General features: G+C 42.6%; 1 protein-coding gene across 1 annotated transcript in view; it reads right to left on the reverse strand.

The window, feature by feature from the left end:
• Positions 1-25,954, reverse strand: part of LOC126162950 (L-threonine 3-dehydrogenase, mitochondrial) — a 273,596-nt gene that overhangs the window by 31,429 nt on the left and 216,213 nt on the right. The window lies entirely within an intron of this gene.

A 25,954-nucleotide genomic window follows, 5' to 3' on the forward strand; every position in this document is an offset into this window, starting at 1 on the left:
GTTCAATATTATAAAAACTATTGTGCATTACTAAGAAAAGTTATTAAAAAGTCCAGAAGCATGTGTATCATGTCTGAGATCAGTAACTCTGATAATAACATTAAAGCAATTTGGAATATTATTGAAAGGGAAACAGGGCAACCAAGAGCACAGGAAGACTTTAGTGCCATAAAACTGAATGACAAGTGTACTAATAAACAATCAGAAATTGAAAATATTTTCAATAATCATTTTTTAAATGTTGTAGAGAAAATAGGATCTAGATCTTCACTGGAAGAGGCAAGCCTTCTAATAGAAGAGGCCATACCTGTGCAGTTTGAAACAACTGTAATTCCACCAACCTCTCCCTCTGAAATCAGTAAAATAATAAACTCACTGAAAAGTAAAAGCTCTTACGGAATTGATGGCATTTCCAGCAAGGTACTTAAAGCTTGTTCCCCACAGATAAGTAGGATTCTCAGCCACGTATGTAATAGCTCTTTGGAGCGGGGTGTTTTCCCCGATAGACTGAAGTATGCCATTGTAAAACCATTGCATAAAAAGGGGGATACGTCGGATGCCAACAACTACTGCCCAATCTCTCTTCTGACAGCTCAATCAAAAATTTTTGAGAAAGTAATGTATTCAAGAGTAGCCTCCCATATTTGTAAAAATAAAGTACTAACAAAATGTCAGTTTGGTTTTCAGAAAGGCTTTTCAACAGAAAATGCTATATACGCTGTCACTGATCAAATATTAAATGCTCTGAATAACCGGACATCACCCAATGGTATTTTTTGTGATCTCTCAAAGGCCTTTGATTGTGTAAATCATGTAATTCTTTTAGATAAGCTAAATCATTATGGTTTGAGGGGGGCAGTGCACAAATGGTTTAATTCATACTTAACTGGAAGAATGTAGAAAGTTGAAATAAGTGGTTCATGTAATGTTAAAACAACAGCTGATTCCTCAAACTGGGGGGGCTATCAAGTACGGGGTCCCACAGGATTCGGTCTTAGGTCCTTTACTGTTCTTGATATCCATTAATGACTTACCGTTCCACATTGATGAAGATGCAAAGTTAGTTATTTTTGCTGATGATACAAGTATAGTAATAACACCCAAAAACCAAAACCTAAGTGATGTAATTGTGAATGATGTTTTTCACAAAATTATTAAGTGGTTCTCAGCAAACGGACTCTCTTTAAATTTTGATAAAACACAGTATATACAGTTCCGTACAGTAAATGGCACAACTCCAGTAATAAATATAGACTTTGAACAGAAGTCTGTAGCTAAGGTAGAATTTTCAAAATTTTTAGGTGTGTCCATTGATGAGGGGTTAATCTGGAAGCAACACATTGATGGTCTGCTGAAACGTCTGAGTTCAGCTACGTATGCTATTAGGGTTATTGCAAATTTTGGTGATAAGAATCTCAGTAAATTAGCTTACTATGCCTACTTTCATTCACTGATTTCGTATGGCATCATATTTTGGGGTAATTCATCGTTGAGTAGAAAAGTATTCATTGCTCAAAAATGTGTAATCAGAATAATTGCTGGAGCCCACCCACGGTCATCCTGCAGGCATCTATTTAAGGATCTAGGGATCCTCACAGTAACCTCACAGTATATATATATACACTCCTGGAAATTGAAATAAGAACACCGTGAGTTCGTTGTCCCAGGAAGGGGAAACTTTATTGACACATTCCTGGGGTCAGATACATCACATGATCACACTGACAGAACCACAGGCAACAGAGCATGCACAATGTCAGCACTAGTACAGTGTATATCCACCTTTCGCAGCAATGCAGGCTGCTATTCTCCCATGGAGACGATCGTAGAGATGCTGGATGTAGTCCTGTGGAATGGCTTGCCATGCCATTTCCACCTGGCGCCTCAGCTGAACCAGCGTTCGTGCTGGACGTGCAGACCGCGTGAGACGACGCTTCATCCAGTCCCAAACATGCTCAATGGGGGACAGATCCGGAGATCTTGCTGGCCAGGGTAGTTGACTTACACCTTCTAGAGCACGTTGGGTGGCACGGGATACATGCGGACGTGCATTGTCCTGTTGGAACAGCAAGTTCCCTTGCCGGTCTAGGAATGGTAGAACGATGGGTTCGATGACGGTTTGGATGTACCGTGCACTATTCAGTGTCCCCTCGACGATCACCAGTGGTGTACGGCCAGTGTAGGAGATCGCTCCCCACACCATGATGCCGGGTGTTGGCCCTGTGTGCCTCGGTCGTATGCAGTCCTGATTGTGGCGCTCACCTGCACGGCGCCAAACACGCATACGACCATCATTGGCACCAAGGCAGAAGCGACTCTCATCGCTGAAGACGACAGGTCTCCATTCGTCCCTCCATTCACGCCTGTCGCGACACCACTGGAGGCGGGCTGCACGATGTTGGGGCGTGAGCGGAAGACGGCCTAACGGTGTGCGGGACCGTAGCCCAGCTTCATGGAGACGGTTGCGAATGGACCTCGCTGATACCCCAGGAGCTACAGTGTCCCTAATTTGCTGGGAAGTGGCGGTACGGTCCCCTACGGCACTGCGTAGGATCCTACGGTCTTGGCGTGCATCCGTGCGTCGCTGCGGTCCGGTCCCAGGTCGACGGGCACGTGCACCTTCCACCGACCACTGGCGACAACATCGATGTACTGTGGAGACCTCACGCCCCACGTGTTGAGCAATTCGGCGGTACGTCCACCCGGCCTCCCGCATGCCCACTGTACGCCCTCGCTCAAAGTCCGTCAACTGCACATACGGTTCACGTCCACGCTGTCGCGGCATGCTACCAGTGTTAAAGACTGCGATGGAGCTCCGTATGCCACGGCAAACTGGCTGACACTGACGGCGGCGGTGCACAAATGCTGCGCAGCTAGCGCCATTCGACGGCCAACACCGCGGTTCCTGGTGTGTCCGCTGTGCCGTGCGTGTGATCATTGCTTGTACAGCCCTCTCGCAGTGTCCGGAGCAAGTATGGTGGGTCTGACACACTGATGTCAATGTGTTCTTTTTTCCATTTCCAGGTGTGTAGCTTTTGTATCCCGCCTGGAAGGCGGCGCGTGGGTAGGAGCAGGAAAAGCTCACTTATGAAATTTGATGTTAATAATCCAACCCAGTTCAAAAGTAATAGCAGTGTGCATAGCTATAACACCAGGAGAAAAGATGATTTTATTTTTATGTCTGAAATTATTTAATTCTACGAGGGGGGACCCAAAAGAAACCGGACTCCAAGGGCGCTGCCACTCGTAGACGTGGAGCAGGGTTCTCACGCTAGATGGTGTTAGTAGAGACCTTCATGAAACATCTGTGCAGACGGCGTCAGTTAGAGTTGAACGTGCAAGTGTGGTATTGTGTTTGTCTGTTGGTGGGCTACCTCTGCGTAGTCGTTATGTCAACTTTAAAAGAACAAAGAGTGTGTGTGAAATTTTGCTTCTGGCTTAAAAAAACTACAACGGAGACACACCAAATGCTTCAGAAAGCTTCCCAGGAGGACGCTATGAGCCGCACACAGGTTTTCGAGTGGTTTGGGTGCTTTAAACGTGGTGAATGTGTGTTGAAGACCAAGCTCGTTCTGGACGCCCTTCAACATCGCGAACTGAGGAGAACATTCAAAAGGTCCGCCAAAAGATCAACGACGATCGTTGCCAAACGATCGACCAAATTTCAGCAGATACAGGAATCAGTTGGAGATCGTGCCAGCGGATTTTGAGTGAGGATTTGCACGAGACGTGTTGCTGCTAAATTTGTTCCGCGCCTTCTCACACAGAAGCAAAAAACCATCCGCATGAATGTGTGTCAGGACTTGAAAACAGAGATTGCACGTGATCCAAACTTCTTGAACAAAGTTATTATAGAGGATGAGAGTTGGTGTTACGGGTATGACCCAGAAACCAAGCAAGTGTCAAGCCAGTGGAGGACTCCCAACTCTCCCAGACCAAAAAAAAGCAAGGCAAGTGAGGTCAAATGTGAAGACGATGATCATTGTCTTTTTTGATGTTCGTGGAATTGTGCATTGGGAATTCGTACCCCCTGGCCAGACTGTTAACCAGCACTTCTACTTGGATGTTTTAAGACGTCTGCGAGAGGATGTGAGGAGGAAACGCCCGGAACTTGGCGATCAGGTGACAGGTTTCTGCATCACGACAACGCTCCAGCACACACGGCCTTACCAGTGACCCACTATTAGGCATCTCAGAGGTGGTCTGTCGTTCCCCACGCTCTGTATTCGCAGGACCTAGCCCTGTGCGACTTTTTCCTATTTCCACGAATGAAAAAAACGTTAAAAGGGGAGCGTTATGACGATGTGGAGGCAGTAAAAACAGCTTCGCAAAGGGCGCTGGACAATATCAAACTTGAAGAGTTCCAAACATGCTTCCAACAGTGGGAAAAGAGACTTAACAAGTGCATCACATGTAATGGAGAGTATTTTGAAAGTGAATGAAGTAATTTTGTAAAAAGGTTCAACAATAATTTTTTTATGACAACAATCCGGTTTCTTTTGGATCCCCCCTCATATGTGTGTGTCTATTTACATAATGTTTCAGTTGCATTTTCCTTTTAATCATCTTCATCACTGTTGGACACTATATATTGAGTTGTCACTGTCACTGTAACTGTTTCACTGCTTTACCAGCTGTAAAAGCAAACATGGCGGGCAGTGGAACAATTGAAGGTGTAAAAACAAGATGGCTGACAGTGGAACAGTGGAAGGTATTCCTGGCAGTTGTTTCGAATTTTCAGAGGTGTTAGTGATTCTTTTTTCCTTTGTGTGTGTGTGTTTGTGTGTGTGTGTGTGTGTGTGAAAAGGGAGAGGGGGCGAGAGAGAGAGAGAGAGAGAGAGAGAAAGAGAGAGAGAGAGAGGGTGACAGTAGGTTTAGGGATTTTTATTTTTATTTTGTGTGTGTGGGGGGATGGTGGTGGTGGGGGGGCGGGCTGAGAGTTCTATTGGTTGGCCTGTCTGATAATTCCTTGAGGGCAGAGAACAGAGTGCCATTGCAGAGAGCTGTGTATTCATTAATCACTTGTTTGCCTTACACTATAGCTTTTTGTATCTGAAATGTTTCCTCAGTTATTAGTTTTTGTGGGGGGCTATTGCTGCATTTGAGAATTTTCAAATCCATATTGATGTTTGTTGGGTTATGTTTCATGTCCATGAGGTGTTGGGCAAATGTGGAATGACAGCTGTTACTTTTTAATGCTCTGTGTTCTTTGTATCTGGTATTAAAGTTTCTGCTTGTCTGTCCTATATAAACTGCTTTGCAGTCCAGGCATGTTAGTTGGTAAATACCAGATGTGTTGTGTTTGTCTGTGCTTGTGTTGGTTGTCCTTAGTTTTCTCTGTGTTGAGTTGTCTGCCCTGTAGGCTATTTTTACCCCTTGTTTTTTGAGTATGTTGCCTATTCTGTGGACCGCTTTGTTGTTGTAGGTGAGAGTGAACCATCTGTTTGTCATTGTGGGTGTTTCCCAAATGCAGCAACAGCCCCCCACAAAAACTAATAACTGAGGAAAATTTTCAGATACAAAAAGCTATAGTGTAAGGCAAACAAGTGATTAATGAATACACAGCTCTCTGCAATGGCACTCTGTTCTCTGCCCTCAAGGAATTATCAGACAGGCCAACCAATAGAGCTCTCATCCCCCCACCATCCCCCCCCCCCACACAAAATAAAAATAAAAAAATCCCTAAACCTACTGTCACTCTCTCTCTCTCTCTCTCTCTCTCTCTCTCTCTCTCTCTCTCTCTCTCTCGTCCCCCCCTCCCTCTCCCTTTTCACACACACACAAAGGAAAAAAGAATCACTAACACCTCTGAAAGATTCAAAACAAGCACCAGGAACACCTTCAACTGTTCCATTATCAGTCATCTTGTTTTTACACCTTCAGTTGTTCCACTGCTCGCCATGTTTACTTTTACAGCTGGTAAAGCAGTGAAACAGTTACAGTGACAGTGACAACTCAATATATAATGTCCAACGGTGATGAAGATGATTAAAACGAAAACGTAAGTGAAACATTCTGTAAATAGACACGCACATAGAATTAAATAATTTCAGACATAAAAATAACAGGTTTTCAAATCGTAATTTTGGCTTAAACAATTTGTCTACTTCAAGGTATTAAGTGGTTTCAGATAACAAACTGTGCAAAAAAACGGTCACTGTAGAAACACAACACATCAGAAAAACTACACCATGTGGTAAAAAGGTATGAATTCGTAATTTATGTATTTTTTCAAATATCTGTAATTACGATTTAAAAACTAATAGCTACATGTATACAAACAGGAAAGATCACTTTATCTTTAACAGATGGATAACAAAAGCCCACTGAAGATGCTGCAACTCCAGTGAAACATGTTTGGGTTAAAAAACAAAAATGTGTTTTGCTGAAGGCGGACCCTATCCAGAAACATACATATTGTTAAAGCAAACACGGAAGAAAAGAGCTTCAACCCCAAGATGATTAAAATACTCGTTGCCGAACTGTGTTACTGCGTTCAGCAGTCAGGTTAATTTGCCTATGGTACATCGAACTATACATTCAAGTCTTCTTCTTCTTCTTCTTTCGCTTACGCCTAAGTCCCACAGCGATGCAGGGTCGGCGTGGATACAACGGATTTGGCTATGAGAGGAATAATACATTTTAAAACCGATGTCAATCAAGCGTCTACATGAGAGAAATTGCACTTTACGTCTCGACGTTGCGTCAGCTGGACCTCAGGTTTGGACTGCGTGACGTAGGAACAGAACAAATGCTGACGCAGTTTTGTGAGGACGTCAAGTAGAATTTTTCTCAAAATGACTTGCCTGACAACAAGATAATCGAAACTGATTGCGATAATTGTCATTTACTGCAATTGGGGCTGTATTATGAGTCAAAGTGTAATACAACAAAAAATTAATTTCAAATTCAAATCGAAATCATAGCATATGGTGAAATTGTTTCTACTCAATGTAATTTTTTAAATGCGTGTATGTGGGTGTGTTTGACTGTAGTTAAATGTGAATCACTGAGCGTAAAAAAGAATTACAAGTAGAAAAGACCAGCGCAAAAGACAAACGTAAAAATTCTCAGTATGTTATCATATTTTTCGCTGTCAACTGGCGTTATGGGTGTAAATTAACCCGTTCGACATTGCACTGAGAGAACGCTTTTATAGTCCATCGAACAAGCAAACAATTAACCATCTTCTGAGTATAGCTCGAGGGAATACTGACCGATAGCGTCGAAAATCACCAATATCTTGACAGGTTACCCACTCTGTCATTTTAACACATTTTCCAACTCATGCCTTGGAAATGATACGGGTTTACTTCGCGCAATATCGGAGTTTTTGGCGTATTCAGCCGCGGTGTGGCCGAGCGGTTCTAGGCGCTTCAGTCTGGAACAGCGCGACCGCTACGGTCAGAGGTTCGAATCCTGCCTCGGGCATGGATATGTGTGGTGTCCTTAGGTTAGTTAGGTTTAAGTAGTTCTAAGTTCTAGGGGACCTCAGCAGTTAAGTCCCATAGTGCTCAGAGCCATTTAGTGTATTCATCCGGCCGCATTCTCGCGAGTAATTAGAGCATACAATACGCCGGGAAAACTTAATTTCTCCTTGGGCAATATGCAGAACATTATAATATGCATACATCATAAGATACAAATTCATAATCAGTAAAGGCTGGGAAGTTCTCTCTATGTATGCAACTAATATGTTGAATTTTTTTGGAAATTTATGATGAGTTCCTATGGGATCAAACTGCTGAGGTCATCGGTCCCTAGGCTTACACACTTCTTAATCTAACGAGAACACACACACACACACACACACACACACACACACACACACACACACACACACACACACACCCATGCCCGAGAGAGGATCAGAACCTCCGACGGGGGGAGCCGTGCGACCTGTGGCAAGGCGCCTAAGCGACGGAAGTCGGACGACACAAAGACGTACGGCTGCCAGGAAGATGTCGAGCCAGTCAAGGAAAACTGAAATGAGCCACTCACAGGATGTAATGCTCAGTGAGCTGGTCTCGCAACATCCTTGCCTTTACGATTTGAAGAACCCTTAATATAGAGACACTATGTTCAGAGACAGAATTTGGGAAGAAATTGGTGCACAGTTGGAACTGGCAGGTGAGTGAAATATATAATACTTTCCCATTAATGCAAATTGTCAGGCCTGTTATGAAAATCAGAATAATCCATGCAGATGTAGAATTAGAATGATGAAAATGAACTTGAAGGTCAATTTTCGCATTACTCTTTTTTGTGACGACAAAAATTGAAAACGGCAAGTACATTATAAAATGAACAATCTAAAGTACAACGAGAAAGTTACATTTTACAATACCTTCACTTTGAAAGTAAACGGTAGATTGGTGTCTTGATGATACCTTCTAGTTGTGAAAAACCACCACAAGATTGTTGTACAGCTTTCTGTAATCAATAAATGTTCGTTTTTGAGGAAGGCGTTTCTCAACAAATTGCGCAAACAGTATGCTGCAATAAGTAATTTGTCACATTCACTTCAATTCATTGGTAGAAGATGGTGCTCAAAAAACTTGTGCCAAAAGTGCACTACTGTTTTACAAGGCCCTTCTGGTCTGACACAGTTCACAATTGAAATTCGTCTTTTGTAAATCCTGGAGCCATTTTTTGAGAGCAGCTTGGCAAGATTAAATGTTCATGTCACCCATAACGATGTATGCTGTCAGAATATAAGAATATGGAAGTACATTTGGATGGGAATAAAGAGTCAGTCGGCTATGAAAGTTGCCTTAGCTTGTTCCAAAAGTTTCTGCATGGGAGAAACTGACAAGTATAATTTGGGGAAATTTTGTGAACAACCACGGACATTATTTATTCCACATTTCTGCCAGTGTATACTGCAGACGTTCAGAATGAAAATTCTAGAGATGTTTAAGGTGTAACCCTATCTTGTTGTGAAGAACTTGAAACAATGCAATGACACTATCGTGCGCTTATTGTTAATAAACTTATCTTTCATTGGAATTTTAGGTGACATGAGCAAAAACAGATGGAGGAATATTCGGGACTCGTATCAGAGAAATAAACTAGAAAGAAAGCTTGGAACAGGTTCAGATGCCTCAGCAAAACCAAGAAAATGGGTTCTGCTTGATCACTTGGCTTTAAGAAACCTACAGTTCGTGGCATTTTAAATGAAATTGTCAAGAGCATATGGAGAAATATTAGTAACTCATACCGGATAAATATATGACATAAAATGGTTTCATTAGGTCCAAATGTGTCAGCGAAACAAAACAAATGCATTCTCTATCGTGTGATGACCACACGATTCTCGTCGCGCGTCGACAGAACTGGCGGCTAGTCGCGACGCTCCCGGAGATATATGAGCCCAAATCTCGGAAACGGAGATCGATGTCATTCTTATCTCAACTTTAAAAATAATTTCGATATGTTAGCTTCTTTTCATCGGCAACGATGTATGACCTAACGTGAACCATACGTAAAGTAGCCAGCGACCACATTTTTCACTGTACACAATTCAAATTTTATGCAGTAGGTTACTTGTAAATCAAGTATCGGAATAACTGTGACGAATATCGGAAAAATAGACACCTCACTATTAAGCTGTGATGTGAAACTGTAAGATACGCAAACATCAATTTTTTGTGCCTCTTACTTTCCTCACAATTGATAGAGAAGTAATATACAGCGAAAAAAACACGCAAAACCGGAAGAGATACTTTTCAATTTTTTAAAGTAAAAGAAGAATCTGTATCGAAAAACTAACGTAACTTAAAGTTACGTTGTGCAAGACGCGACAGTTGGCTGCGACTGCGACACTGCCCCCTCTTTTCGCACCCTGGCAGACGGCGACACGGCCGCAACACGACTGGAGTCGTCGCTGTTTCCCAAGCTCCGGTCGGCGGCGGCGGATTCAAATACATAAGAAAAATAAGAATTCCGATTTTCTTGCTGTAAAAAATACTGTATGTTAATGCAACAAAGTTACATCGGCTCCCAGAGTTAGTTTTTCGATACAGATTCTCCTTTTACTTTAAAAAATTGAAAAGTATCTCTTCCGGTTTTGCGTGTTTTTTTCGGTGTATATTACTTCTCTATCAATTGTGAGGAAAGTAAGAGGCACAAAAAATTTATGTTTGCATATCTTACAGTTTCACATCACAGCTTGATAGTGAGGTGTCTATTTTTCCGATATTCGTCACAGTTATTCCGATACTTGATTTACAAGTAACCTACTGCATAAAATTTGAATTGTGTACAGTGAAAAATGTGGTCGCTGGCTACTTTACGTATGGCTCACGTTAGGTCATACATCGTTGCCGATGAAAAGAAGCTAACATATCGAAATTATTTTTAAAGTTGAGATAAGAATGATATCGATCTCCGTTTCCGAGATTTGGGCTCATATATCTCCGGGAGCGTCGCGACTAGCCGCCAGTTCTGTCGACGCGCGACGAGAATCGTGTGGTCATCACACGATAGAGAATGCATTTGTTTTGTTTCGCTGACACATTTGGACCTAATGAAACCATTTTATGTCATATATTTATCCGGTATGAGTTACTAATATTTCTCCATATGCTCTTGACAATTTCATTTAAAATGCCACGAAATGTAGGTTTCTTAAAGCCAAGTGATCAAGCAGAACCCATTTTCTTGGTTTTGCTGAGGCATCTGAACCTGTTCCAAGCTTTCTTTCTCGTTTATTTCTCTGATATAAGTCCCGAATATTCCTCCATCTGTTTTTGCACATTTCACCTAAAATTCCAATGAAAGATAAGTTTATTAACAATAAGCGCACGATAGCATAATTGCATTGTTTCAAGTTCTTCACAACAAGATAGGGTTACACCTTAAACATCTCTAGAATTTTCATTTTGAACGTCTACAGTATACACTGGCAGAAATGTGGAATAAATAATGTCCGTGGTTGTTCACAAAATTTCCCCAAATTATACTTGTCAGTTTCTCCCATGCAGAAACTTTTGGAACAAGCTAAGGCAACTTTCATAGCCGACTGACTCTTTATTCCCATCCAAATGTACTTCCATATTCTTATATTCTGACAGCATACATCGTTATGGGTGACATGAACATTTAATCTTGCCAAGCTGCTCTCAAAAAATGGCTCCAGGATTTACAAAAGACGAATTTCAATTGTGAACTGTGTCAGACCAGAAGGGCCTTGTAAAACAATAGTGCACTTTTGGCACAGGCTTTTTGAGCACCATCTTCTACCAATGAATTGAAGTGAATGTGACAAATTACTTATTGCAGCATATTGTTTGCGCAATTTGTTGAGAAACGCCTTCCTCAAAAACGAACATCTATTGATTACAGAAAGCTGTACAACAATCTGGTGGTGGTTTTTCACAACTAGAAGGTATCATCAAGACACCAATCTACCGTTTACTTTCAAAGTGAAGGTATTGTAAAATGTAACTTTCTCGTTGTACTTTAGATTGTTCATTTTATAATGTACTTGCCGTTTTCAATTTTTATCGTCACAAAAAAGAGTAATGCGAAAATTGACCTTCAAGTTCATTTTCATCATTCTAATTCTACATCTGCATGGATTATTCTGATTTTCACAACAGGCCTGAAAAATTTGCATTAATGGGAAAGTATTATATATTTCACTCACCTGCCAGTTCCAACTGTGCACCAATTTCTTCCCAAATTCTGTCTCTGAACATAGTGTCTCTATATTTAGGGTCCTTCAAATCGTAAAGGCAAGGATGTTGCGAGACCAGTTCACTGAGCATCACATCCTGTGAGTGGCTCATTTCAGTTTTCCTTGACTGGCTCGACATCTTTCTGGCAGCCGTACGTCTTTGTGTCGTCCGACTTCCGTCGCAACACTGCTCACTGGTGCAGTGCTGCGACAGCTGCCGCAACAGTCCCGCGTCGCATCCCAAACTCGAACTGCACATGCGCCAGCAGGCAACTTCTGACGTCACGTAGCGACCCGTCGCAGTCGCTAGTGTGCGTCGCGTCTTTGCCAACGTACCTTAAGACGGCGCGGCTAACCCGCGCGGCAACTGATAGTTGACAAACACATTTTGTAAACCATGGATCTTTAAAACCAAGAAATACCATCGCTTTGGTTGGTTGGTTGGTTTGTTGGGGGAAGGAGACCAGACAGCGAGGTCATCGGTCTCATCAGATTAGGGAAGGATGGGGAAGGAAGTCGGCCGTGCCCTTTGAAAGGAACCATCCCGGCATTTGCCTGGAGTGATTTAGGGAAATTACGGAAAACCTAAATCAGGATGGCCGGACGCCGCGTCCTCCCGAATGCGAGTCCAGTGTCTAACCATCGCTTTACTTTGTTCCAAAGTCTACACCGTAATACCATCATCACTGCTATCAGCCCGTGCCCGAATCAGCTGGTTGTAAATTTAGGGTGGTAGGTACAGGGCTTTAAGTATTCCTTCTGAAACTTTTCAACGGGCTCCACACAGTGTGCTCACGCTATTGTTTCACGCACAAACGATTCAGTGTCTGTTATCTTCATTGTTTGTCCCCACCCCCTCCCACCACACACATCTTTTAACCTGTGCCCAAATCAGATCTACTTGTTTATACCGACATGTTTTGCGAGTAAACGTCAAACTGTGAGACCACATTCACGTGCAAGTTAGTCAGATTTGTACGTTCTGTCCCCTAGAATCGTATAACTTAACGAGTTGCGGACGTTCGACACGAGTCTGGCTTATACTGTGCGGAATATTTTTATTTTTAAGCAGAGCACAGTATCAGCTTTCCTGGTGTTTGTACTTCCCATTTTCTCCGCAACAGCTGAATGATAACTGTCGCCGTAATTACACCGACCGACTTCGAAGCAAGTTATAGCAAGAATTGTTCATTGAACCACTTCTTGAAACTGACTGCGTTCATTTCCGAATGTAATCACTGCTGTTCAAATGGCTCAAATGGCTCTGAGCACTATGGGACTTAACATCTGAGGTCATCAGTCCCCTAGAACTTAGAACTACTTAAACCTAACTAACCTAAGGACATCACACACATCCATGCCCGAGGCAGGATTCGAACCTGCGACCGTAGCAGTCGCGCGGTAGTCACTGCTGTTGATCTTACACCTAAGTACGAGTTTACTTTCAGTAGCAAATCTATAAGAAGAGAATACTTGTCCGAGAACCTTTTCCTGTGGGATTTCAAAACCGCCAGTACCACCACTCGTTTTCCAGCATTCATGGAATGATTCTGATTCACCCAAGCTTCATCAAAGCAATACACTTTTGAACAACCTCTTTCTCTCGTGCCGTGCCTAATTATAAGGGATGTGGTCCACGCGGTGTTACAGTGGACAGCTGGGGACAAGAAGAATCGCATTCCAGTGAAGAGTGTTGCAGCTCACGCCCTCATCGATGGACCTTCTGTATTTCTTGGGTATTCTCTTAATTTCAGCTTGGATATTAAAGACACATTCTCATATGGAAATGGATGATTCACAGTTGCCATAGTGAGAGGTGGTAGCGGAGTTTCTAGTGTACCTGGACTTGAAAGTTTTAATGATAGAGATGTAATTGCCTATCGTACTTACCATATGTTTGAACTTGCTAATAAAGACTTTGGTAAATCAGCTTATGGCTCAACATGTCCACTTGTATTGTATACACGTAACAAACGAAAATTCAATCCTTCTTTCAATCAAAATCTCTGTTCTTAACATATTTGAAAAAAATGGCTATTAAAATTCGTTGCATTTACAGAGCGCCACCTTTGAAGCCAATTTTCACATGCATAATTTAACAAGTTTTAGTGATGTCAGGTACTCACTACTTACGTTCATTTCAAACACAGATCGCTTTAAAATACTGTTGTCAAAAACCATTCATTTATGCTACAGGCGTCTTGCGATTTCGATATTTTCAGGCTACACAAAACGAAATTTTCCTGAGAGTTTTGTAGCTTTAACATTTTCATTTACTTCTCTCTGTACAGTTCTCTTGCCAACACATACTTCTGCAGTTCGTTCCTCTATCTTCAGTATGTCAAAAATAGGAGTCCCGTTTCAGATCCACATTTGAGAAATTTGTAAATGCAGTAAGCAAACCTATTCTCCTGCTTGTGAAGCCTTCGCGTTTATAGCTGTCACTTGACATATGTATTTAGAAATCGCACCAAAACATGAGACATTCACAGCTACATTGCCACAAGAAAGTAACAATTACAGCGGAATCAATAATTCTGTCGCTCTGTGAATGAACTACATTGTCGCGAACTACAATGTGCATGAGGGAAAGACATTTTCGCAATCTAGTTGTAACTGCTAGCCGCTGGGAGAGAGAATTTTATTGGCTGCTTGCAGTTAATAGAGGGGGATGCGCAGAACGGTTGAAAATTGGGCCGCCCTCCCACACGAAGCGAACTTTAGCGAAAATTACTGGCATGGACATTTGCGTTCCTGAGATATCGTACAATTCTTACGTTACCATACATTTTCCCCGCAGTGTAAAAGTTTATATTGCAGATTACAGCACTCGTCGGTAAGGAATCGATTTAGTTTCTGATCGTAGACCTACCAGATAACTCCATTCTGTTAATAAAACAGCCACACAACATATACGGGAGCGATAACATACGCGCTAAAAGGTATCGGAATGGTTGTAATGTTGATGCATCCACAATTAAAATCGCAGAAATTCGTCCCAGTAATGACATAATATTAGATTCAGAGGAGGTAATGAAGTTCTCACTATTCATTAACATGTTTTTCGGCGTGCAAATTTCAGGCGAACGCTTCATATAATCCAAGATGGAGACTGCGCGATCTTGCGCAGGTAGACCATACTACGCCCCTCGCCATAGTACTAAGCCCCTCTCGCGGCAAAACTGGTAACTTCAAATATCTCCGTCTGAGGCTCAGAACAGTAAACTTACGACACCTAATGTGCAGTAATATAAATTTTGTTCTTCTGTTGTATCCGTACCTTCAGCCATAACGATTTTGGCGCTATGGAAGGTAAATAAATCACTAGATGACACAATTAGTCATGCTCTCTTCCAAGTAGCTGATACGCGTGCTATCACGGCCGCTGAGAGCAAGCATTGGGCCCCATTTTCAAATACAGAAATCCAGTTTCATTGTTACGTTACATTACATTAATACTTGTTCCATAGATAATGAATTCCACATTTCCTAATGATGTGGAATGATTCAGTTTACAGTTACTACTTCGTATCTAAAAATCGTCTACTGAGTAGAAGTAGGTGTCATCCAAAAATCCTTTTAGTTTGTTTTTAAAGGCTGGTCGGCTATCTGTCAGACTTTTAATGCTGTTTGGAAATACTTTTGTGGCAGCATAATTTACACTTTTCTGTGCCAAAGTCAGATTTAACCCAGTATAGTGAAGATCATCATTTCTTCTAGTGTTGTAGCTATATGCAGTTTGCTATTATTTTTGAATTAGGATGGGCTATTAATAACAGATTTTATAAGGGAATATGTTTATGAGGGGGCACCCAAAAAGAAAAAAAAAACCGAATAACACTAATGTGGGCGGAGCTTGTGTAGTACGCATTTCTGCCGCTAGGTGTGCATAGCGCAACTCATTGTAAGGTTCAGTGCCGCCTGTATTGTTGATTTGGCTTGTTCTGTTCAGCGCTGTGATTGTTTTTGCCATTATTGTTTTGTTCTTGTTTCGTTTTTTGTGATGGCTAGTTTAAGTGAACAATGTGCAGCCGTGAAATTTTGTTTTCTGCTCGGTAAAAATGCTATTGAAACGGTTTTAATATTGAAAACAGCTTACCAAGACCACGCTGTGGAAAAAACTCAAGTGTCGAGTGGTTTGTTCGATTAAAAATGACGACATGTCGATTGATGACAAACCTCACTCTGGGGATCCATCAACTGCGTAGTTCATTTAGAGTTTGTTCCCCCCAGGTCAGACCATTAATCAAACCTTTTATTTGGAAGTTTTAAGAAGATTGAGCAACAGTGTTAATCAAAAAAGACCAGATTTGTGGCAGACAGGAGACTGGTTCTTCCCCCCTGACAATGCACCTGCGCACACAGCCATCTCTGTTAGACAGTTTTTGGCTAAAAATGGCATGGTTCTGCTGCCCCACGCACCTTACTCTCCTGACCTGGCTCTGGGCGACTTTTTCTTATTTCACGTATGGGAAGGGGCATGAAAGGACACCGACTTGCCAAAATTGAAGAAGTGAAGAAAAAAACGAAGGAGGAGCTGTCAGCCATTTCTAAAGATGACTGCAAAAAATATTTCCAACAGTGAAAGCACTGGTGGTACAGATGTATTAGTTGCAACGTAGAGTATTTTGAAGTAGCTAAAGTTGTTTTGTAAACAATTTGAAAATATGTAGCTTTTAAAAAAGTAATTCCGTTTTCTTTGCGTACCCCCGCATATTGTGAAGGTACTGTGAATATCCCTAGTACCTTAAATAAATGTCTGCAAGGAGATCTTGAGTGGGCTCCAGCTACTATGCAGATTACAGGCTTTTGTGCAATGAATACTTTTTCTCTTAATGATGAATTACCCCAAAATACAATGCCATGTGAAAGCAGTGAATGATATTGGATTAGTAGGCTAATTTACTGACATGTTTATCACCAAAATTTGCAGTAACCCTAATAGCATAACATTCCAGTAGATCACCAATGTATTTCTTCCAATTCAGTTTCTCATCAATACACACCCAGAAATTTTGAATATTCTGCCTTAGCAACAGATTTACGTTAAAAGTCTATATTTATTAATGGTGCTAGCCATTTACTGTGCAGTACTGTATGTACTATGTTTTCTCAACATTTAGTGAGAATCCATTTGCAGAGAACCACTTAATAATTTTCTGAAAGACGTTATTTCCAATTTCTTGGTTGTTGGGAGTGATTGATATGCTTGTACCGTCAGCAAGAAGAACTAGCTTTGCATCTTAATGAATATAGAGTGGCAAGTCATTAATATATATTAAGAACACGAAGGGAACCAAGACTAAACCCTTTGGGACACCGCTTGTGATACCTCATCAATTACAGGACTCTAATGACTTTTGCAGACTCTCTGTGATGTTAATTTCAACCTTATGCATTCTTCCAGTTAAATAGGAATTAAACCAGTTGTGCACTGTCCCACTCATACCACAATACGAAGCTTATCTAGAAGAACTGCATGATTCACACAGTCAAAAGCCTTTGAGAGATAACAATTAAACCCAATTCAGAGCATTTAATGTTTGATCAGTGAAAGCATATATAGCATTTTTTGTGGATACTTTACTTTTCAAGAATTTTGGATAAAGCTGTCGAATGTGAGGTTAGGTGATTCTTGTTAGCATCAGACCTATCCTCCTTTCTATGTAATAGCATATTTCAGTCTATCTGGAAAAATGCCCAGCTTCAGTGAGCTACTACATATGTGGCTGAGAATCCTACTTACCTGTTGGGAACTTTAGTACTCTGTTGGAAATGTCATCAGTTCCATACCAACTTTTAACTTTTGAGTGGCTCTATTATTTTCCTACTTTTGGTAGGAGAGGTTTATTGAATTTCAGTTTTACCAAATTGCATAGGCATTGCATCTTCCTCATACAGCCTTGCATTTTCTAATGAACAGCTGGATACTTTTTTCCCCTACAAGACTTAAAAAAAATGATTATTAAAAAGATTTTCTACTTCTCACTTTTTGTTACCAAATTTTCATTCAGTTTGATAAAAATACAGTCTTCCTGTGTTCTCAGTTCCCCCATTTCCCTTTTAACAATATTCTAAATTGCTTTATTATCAGAGATGCTAATCTCAGACATAGTGCACATACTTCTGGACTTTTTAATAACTTTTCTTAATACAGTGCAGTAGTTTTTTATAATGTTTGACTATTTCTGGATCATTACTCCTTCTAGCTGTGAGATGCATTTCCCTTTTCTGTTTACAAGATACACACATCAAAAAAAGTTTTGCATCACCTCCAGTTCCAAGAGCTCCGGAAACTGTACAGAAAATTGGAATAGAGATCAACATAAATATCATTTCTGCCCTTTTTATTGCTCATGAAAACCACACATTGCATGTTGTACCACCATACAGCGAGATCTTCAGATGTGGTGGACCTCTAATATCCAGCAGCACGTCCTCTTGCATTGATGCATGCCTGTATTCGTCGTGGCATACACTCCACAAGTTCATCAAGGCACTGTTGGTCCAGATTGTCACACACCTCAACGGCGATTCGGCGTAGACCCCTCAGAGTGGTTGGTGGTTCATGTCATCCATAAACAGCCCTTTCTAATCTATTCCAGGCATGTTCGATAGGGTTCATGTCTGGAGAACATACTGACCACTCTAGTCGAGCCATGTCGTTATTCTGAAGAAGTCATTCGTAAGATGTGCACGGTGGGGGCGTCCATTAAGACGAATGCCTCGCCAATATTCTGCCGATATGGTTGCGTTATCGGTCAGAGCATGGCATTCATGTATCGTACAGCCATTACGGCGCCTTCCATGACCACCAGCGGCGTATGTCGGCTCCACATAATGCCACAACAAAACAGCAGGGAACCTCCACCTTGCTGCAGGCCGGCCGGAGTGGGCAAGCGGTTCTAGGCGCTACAATCTGGAACCGCGCGACCGCTACGGTCACAGGTTCGAATCCTGTCTCGGGCATGGATGTGTGTGATGTCCTTAGGTTAGTTAGGTTTAAGTAGTTCTAGGGGACTGATGATCTCAGCAGTTAAGTCCCATAGCGCTCAGAGCCATTTGAACCTTGCTGCACTCGCTGGACAGTGTGACTAAGGCGTTCAGCCTGATCGGATTGCCTCGAAACACATCTCCGACGATTGTCTGGTTGGAGGCATATGCGACACTCATTGGTGAAGAGAACGTGATGCTAATCCTGAGCAGTCCATTCGGCATTTTGTTGCCCATCTGTACCATGCTGTGTGGTGTCGTGGTTGCAGAGATCGACCTTGCCACGGACGTCGGGAGTGAAGTTGCGCATCATGCAGCCTATTGCGCACAGTTTGAGTCGTAACACCATGTCCTGTGGCTGCACGAAAGCATTATTCAACATGGTGGCGTTGCTGTCGGGGTTCCTCCAAGCCATGATCCGTAGGTAGCGGTCATCCACTGCAGTCGTTGTCCTTGGGCGGCCTGAGTGAGGTATGTCATTGACAGTTCCTGTCTCTCTGTATCTCCTACATGTCCGAACAACATCGCTTTGGTTCACTCCGGGAGATGCCTGGACACTTCCCTTGTTGAGAGCCCTTCCTGGCCAAAGTAACAATGCGGACGCGATCGAACCGCGGTATTGACCGTCTAGCCATGATTGAACTACAGACAACACGAGCTGTGTACCTCCTTCCTGGTGTAATAACTGGAACTGATCGGCTGTTGGATCCCCTCCATCTAATAAGCACTCCTCATGCGTGGTTCTTTACATCTTTGGGTGGGTTTAGTGATACCTCTGAACAGTCAAAGGGACTGTGTTTGTGGTACAATATCCACAGTCAATGTCTTTCTTCAGGAGTTCTGGGAACCAGGTGATGCAAAGCATTTTTTGATGTGTGTATTTTTATCCCTTTAGTAAGTGACGACATTTTAAATGGTTTTTTACAATTATGTTTCACTGTTTTCTTAGGGAAACCTTTTTCAGATATACTCACAAAAGAATCATGAAATATGTTAAATTTTAAATTAGCATCAGGTTCCCTGTACACCTCATCAAAGACTAACTGTTACTAAAGCTTTCACTAAAATTTGCAATTGTTGAATAGTTAATTTAATGCACTATTTTGGAGGACTTTTTCATTACTTTATAGAGCTATGTCATATACTGTAACTAGCTGTGCATCGTGATCAGAAGGACAATGCTTAACAAGAAAAGTTGTTATTTGATTAAATTTATCTTGGCCTATAAAAACATTATCTATCAGTGTGCTGCCTTCCTATACGGCCCCAGTAGGAAAACCAGTAACTGATTTCAAATTGAAAGCACCAAGTAATACTTCAAGGCCATACTTTGTATCAGACTTGTTCAAAAATCTACATTGAAATGCCATAGACAATAATTTGCTTCCCTCTGTCTGACAGATAGCACAACAAAGAATCCAAGTTTTTCAGAAATAGCTGAAAATTTCCCAATGGAGACCTACACACAGCCACAATTATAAAAGTACCATTATTTAGTTTAATATCATAGACACAAGCTTCTATATGTGGCTTCAGACAAAACTTTTTAGTTTATAAATTTTTCACACTATGATGATTTTAACATTAAGGCAACTCCTCTTCTTTCTATAGTCTCTCTACTTATATGTGCTGAAAGCTTACATCCACCTTCATTTATCATTTCCATATCTGTGATTATATGGTGGTCAGACAAGTGCAGTACATCTATCGTCCCTCAGTATTTGAATCTTCTAAACAAACAAGAAGCTCATCTACTTTGTTTTTTCTTTTAACCCCGTGATATTCTGATACAATGTACTAATGTTATTTTTCACTCTATCTTTATGAGAATATTATGATATTTTAACAGCTCTAGTACCTGCCTGTCTGAGGTTCTCATTAAGCTTAATTCCATTCAATGTTGAATAATTGGACATTGGTCTTTGTCTACAAATGAGGCATTCACATGAATTTTAGTGCTCTCCTTGAAGGTTTCGCTATCATTCCAGCCAATTTACCCTTCCCTTTCCAAATGAGATTTAGGCCATGCCTTGTGAAGCGCCACCTACCAATAGCATCAACAGGAACCAAACCAATAGTTAACAAAGTAGCCACCTGAAGCAGCTGATCTAACTCCATATTGACCCTCCTGACAGAGATGTTCAGTTGGGGCTGATCATACTGCATGAAAGCAGGACCCAAGCCAACATTTGTATGGTTCGTTGCAGATGCTATTTTCACTAGGTTACACTCAATATTGTAGCCTTGATAACTATCAGTACTGTTTCCTGCTCCACCCACTATCACAACATGATCCTGCTTTGTAAAACCCTGGTAGAGTGATCCTACATCCTCTGTCACTTGGCTAATACATGCACTGGGCTTGAAAAAATTTGTGTCCTGGTACCTGCTACCTAATTTTTCCTGCAAGCTCTGGCCCACAGTTCTTCCATCGCTGCTACCTAACAACAGAACTTTCCTCCTACTTTCTATTTTTTTTCTTTGCAACAGTCGGTTTCCTGGTAAAAATCTGTTGAGTATTAACTACACTGACATCTACTTGAGCCTCTTCCTCTGTTAACTTCTACCGAAAGTAGAAGAATTTCCGAATATATGTAGTTTTGAGCTTATTATGCACTCTCCCACTGACTAGTTGAAAGAGAAAGATCATGCAGCACTCTTACTTGTGTTAAGAACTGTCCATGTCAACTATTCATCAACAACGTCTCACATATTTGCCTCCCTTGGCAGTTGTGGCTAATTTGGCAAGACAGCTAGACTTCGATAATATGATTCAAACATCTGCTGACCAATAGGTCTCAAAGTGCCATTGGCAGTGTTACAGGGAAGTGGTTGTAATATACTACCCGATGCTGAACTTACTGCGGTTTACATGCGAGCAGGCTGCTGTTGTTTCCTGAAATGTGTCGGCACATCAGGGACCGTGAGGAGTACCACATCATATCGCAGCATTACCGACACCAGGCTTTCATCAATGTACAAATCAGTATACTAATTAGTCTTGTGTTTTAAAGTGACGTAAAAGTAAATTAAACAAATAAACAAAATAAAATTAAATACAGTGTTGTAACTGCGACTGGGACGGTCGCGGGGTTCAAATAACGGAAAGCACAGCGGGACCCGCGGAGAGGCTCGTGAACAACAACACAACGAGAGAGGACAGACACGACCAACGAAGGACAGAACGAACAACAACAAGATCGAACAACGGAGGCACAAGGAAACCTAACAAACACGTCAACAGAACAAGAAAGTAAGTAAGCTGTCTAACGCGAGGCGATGTGTCCACAGACGTACGCGAGATTAGACTGACATGCTGAGCGTGTTTTTTTTTGTTTTTTTTTCCTTTATTGATTTTCAATTCCCCCCGAAGGGGGCGGGCTGGCAGCAGCTTAGTACAGACTTTTTTAAAAACGGAAGAAGAAAAGGAACAAGAAAAACAGGCGATAAAACGGTGACTTAAAGTGTAAAATGGCGGAAAAATGCGAAAAGTTAAAACAGAAAGCAGAGGGGTTGGCAATGTTAATAAAATACACAGGAATCAGACAAGTAACACAGTAGACACTCAATTAAAAAAACATGGTGACAGTCTGGTTTCTGTTCACAAGAGATAAAAAATCACACCCAGCGACAGTATGATGGCCGTTCGCAACACTTCCCAAAAGACACACAACACGGAACACTCACTGTAAAACACTCACTGTAAAACACTGCATGAAGATGGCAGCACAAAGATGACACTCCCGAGCCAACGGCAGACGGGGGAAGAGGGACCTGGAGGAGGGGGAAAAACAAGGAGGGAGGAGATGAAAAAACGAAAAGGTGGGGGGGACCAAGGAGGGAGAGGACTCATGAGGGGGGAGAGGGGCAGGGCAGATGCAAGAGGGAATGAGAAAAGGCAGAGGAGGGAAATGCAAAAGGACTCGGGGGAGAGAAGGAGGCAGAGAGAGGGGAGGTGGGGAAAAAAGAGGATGGTAGGGGGGAGAGGGAGCCCGGGAAAAGGGCAGAGGAAAAGAGGGGGAGTGAGGATCAGAATTGATAGGAGGGATAAATGGAGCGCGAGAGGGAGGGGGAGTTGATGGAAGCCACCCTGGAAAAGGAGATGAAGGATGTAGAGATGGCGGGCAGGGGGGACACAACAGTGAGGACGTGGCAGGGGGCAGGGATGGGAGAGGAGAGGAGCAACCAGGGGGTGAGGGGGATCAAGGCGGCGGGAGGTGTAGAGGATGTGGATATGTTCGAGGAATAGGAGCAGATGGGGGAAAGGAATGAGGTCATAGAGGATCCGCGTGGGGGTGGGAGGCGTATACAGAAGGCAAGGCGGAGTGCATGATGCTCAAGGATCTGGAGGTACTTATAGAATTTGGGGGGGGAGGGGGCAGATATCCAGGTGGGACAGGAATAACAGAGGATGGGACGGATTAAGGATTTGTAGGTGTGGAGGATGGTAGAGGGGTGCAACCCCCATGTCCGGCCAGAGAGAAGTTTGAGGAGTCGGAGGCTGTTGTGGGCTTTGGACTGGATGGAGTGGAGATGAGGGATCCAGGTGAGGTGACGGTCAATGGTGAGGCCAAGGTAGGTGAGGGTGCAGGCTGAGCAAGAGGCAGGCGCTTAAGTACTCTATCGTGGGTGCCGCTATTGGCCGCTGGAACCACGTGTTCCACTGTGGCGCCCTCACACTAAAAGCTGGCCAGGAGGCGCGTACCGCCACAGCTTAAGGCGCGATGGTGCAGAGACCTCTAATGGTCTTCGACGTCCATGACGTCTGGCGGGGATTCAAATTCCGCGGCGCGCGGTACCAGATGCAGCTTGCATACATTTTAGAAAAATTCATTATTGAGTAGCATTTGAAGTCGAATTCGTAATCTGATCAATCATATCAGTTTTCGCTCTTGGTTGAGCATCATCCAGTTTCCTAGCTATGGTAGTCTTGAGTTCCTGGCAACTATCTTCATCGCTACTTTCCAAATCACTATTACTATAACGTTTCAGATGTTGGCGATCATGATGGCTATTCTTCTCTTGCTCGTAGCAACACGGAACAGTTCTGTTGAAGACATGTCGAACCAGTATGTACGGTTATCAGACCAAGATATTCGTCTTCTTCCCTACCTCTTTTGCCATTGATTTTACTTTGAAGTATTTTAGAAAATCATGTCTATTTGTATTTCATATAATGTGTTCTAGATTTGCAACTTTCAGCATTTCGCTATCTTGATTAACTTAGATGTTGTGTTTAATCTTATCAAAATTTCTACGTTTGTCACTCTCTGGGTAAAGGGTATTTCAGGATCCGCCTATGAAGCCTCAATCCAAAGGCCTCCAGCTTCTTCTCTGTTTCTATTTAAGGCCCATGTCTCTCACATATAGGACAGAATATACATAGCAGTGCAAAAGTCTGATTTTTATTCTTAGAGTTAGGTTATGGCTTTTGAAGAGAGCACTCATTTTCTGAAACACACTTCTTGCTTTTCCGATGCGAATCCTGATTTCTTGTGAGTTATCCCAATACTCATTTATTATGGTTCCAAGGTAGGTATATTGTTTCACCATTTCTATCGTTCTTTGGTTTGTGACTAAGTTTACTCCTGTAATACCGGGTGGTTAAACTTTCCCTATTTAGTATGTTATAACATGGAAACTAATAACCATACGAGTACCAAACTTGGTAACTTGGTAGCAATAATGCCAAAGTCATTGGGAAGAGAAATAATGCAGAACCAATTCAACTGAAATACTTTTAATGTGCTGCTACGGTATATCATATCATTACATACTGGTACCATTTCTACTACAAAAGGGGCTAAATATCGCGCTCATGTGTCCAGAAGAGTCTGAAAGTGCAGGATTGCATTGTGCACAGAAGAATGAAGCATGTCTGTAGGAATGCTGGTTACCTCTCCTGACATACTGCGCTTCAGGTCAGTGCGTGGGTGAATGTTATCCTGGTAAATCCCGTCCTTCAGACAGCCCCACAACCACAGGTCATAGGAAGGAGATCAGGTGATCGTGCCGGCCAAACATTTGGAAATGAAGACCGGCAGGTGATCCGATCGTTTCCAAATGTGTTCCCGAGAAGCAGGTGAACTTCACGAGCGATGTGCGATGGGGCCCCATCTTGCACGAAAACTGTAGAGTTTAATGCGTCTCTTTCCTGTAAGGCGCGTATGACATGCTGGCGAGGCGTATCACAGTAACGCTGGCCAGTCGCATTGCACAGCAGAATGAAGCATGTCTGTAGGAATGCTGGCTACCTCTCCTGACATACTGCGCTTCAGGTCAGTGCGTGGGTGAATGTTATCCTGGTAAATCCTGTCCTTCAGATAGCCCCACAACCACAGGTCATAGGAAGGAGATCAGGTGATCGCGCCGGCCAAGCATTTGGAAATGAAGACCGGCAGGTGATCCGATCGTTTCCAAATGTGTTCCCGAGAAGCAGGTGAACTTCACGAGCGATGTGCGATGGGGCCATCTTGCACAAAAACTGTAGAGTTTAATGCGTCTCTCTCCTGTAAGGCGCGTATGACATGCTGGCGAGGCATATCACAGTAACGCTGGCCAGTCGCATTGCACAGCAGAATGAAGCATGTCTGTAAGAATGCTGGCTACCTCTCCTGACATACTGCGCTTCAGGTCAGTGCGTGGGTGAATGTTATCCTGGTAAATCCTGTCCTTCAGATAGCCCCACAACCACAGGTCATAGGAAGGAGATCAGGTGATCGCGCCGGCCAAGCATTTGGAAATGAAGACCGGCAGGTGATCCGATCGTTTCCAAATGTGTTCCCGAGAAGCAGGTGAACTTCACGAGCGATGTGCGATCGGGCCCCATCTTGCACGAAAACTGTAGAGTTTAATGCGTCTCTCTCCTGTAAGGCGCGTATGACATGCTGGCGAGGCATATCACAGTAACGCTGGCCAGTCGCATTGCACAGCAGAATGAAGCATGTCTGTAGGAATGCTGGTTACCTCTCCTGACATACTGCGCTTCAGGTCAGTGCGTGGGTGAATGTTATCCTGGTAAATCCCGTCCTTCAGACAGCCCCACAACCACAGGTCATAGGAAGGAGATCAGGTGATCGTGCCGGCCAAACATTTGGAAATGAAGACCGGCAGGTGATCCGATCGTTTCCAAATGTGTTCCCGAGAAGCAGGTGAACTTCACGAGCGATGTGCGATGGGGCCCCATCTTGCACGAAAACTGTAGAGTTTAATGCGTCTCTTTCCTGTAAGGCGCGTATGACATGCTGGCGAGGCGTATCACAGTAACGCTGGCCAGTCGCA

The sequence above is a fragment of the Schistocerca cancellata genome, chromosome 2, assembly GCF_023864275.1.
Source record: "Schistocerca cancellata isolate TAMUIC-IGC-003103 chromosome 2, iqSchCanc2.1, whole genome shotgun sequence".
Classification (NCBI taxonomy): Eukaryota; Metazoa; Arthropoda; class Insecta; order Orthoptera; family Acrididae; genus Schistocerca; species Schistocerca cancellata.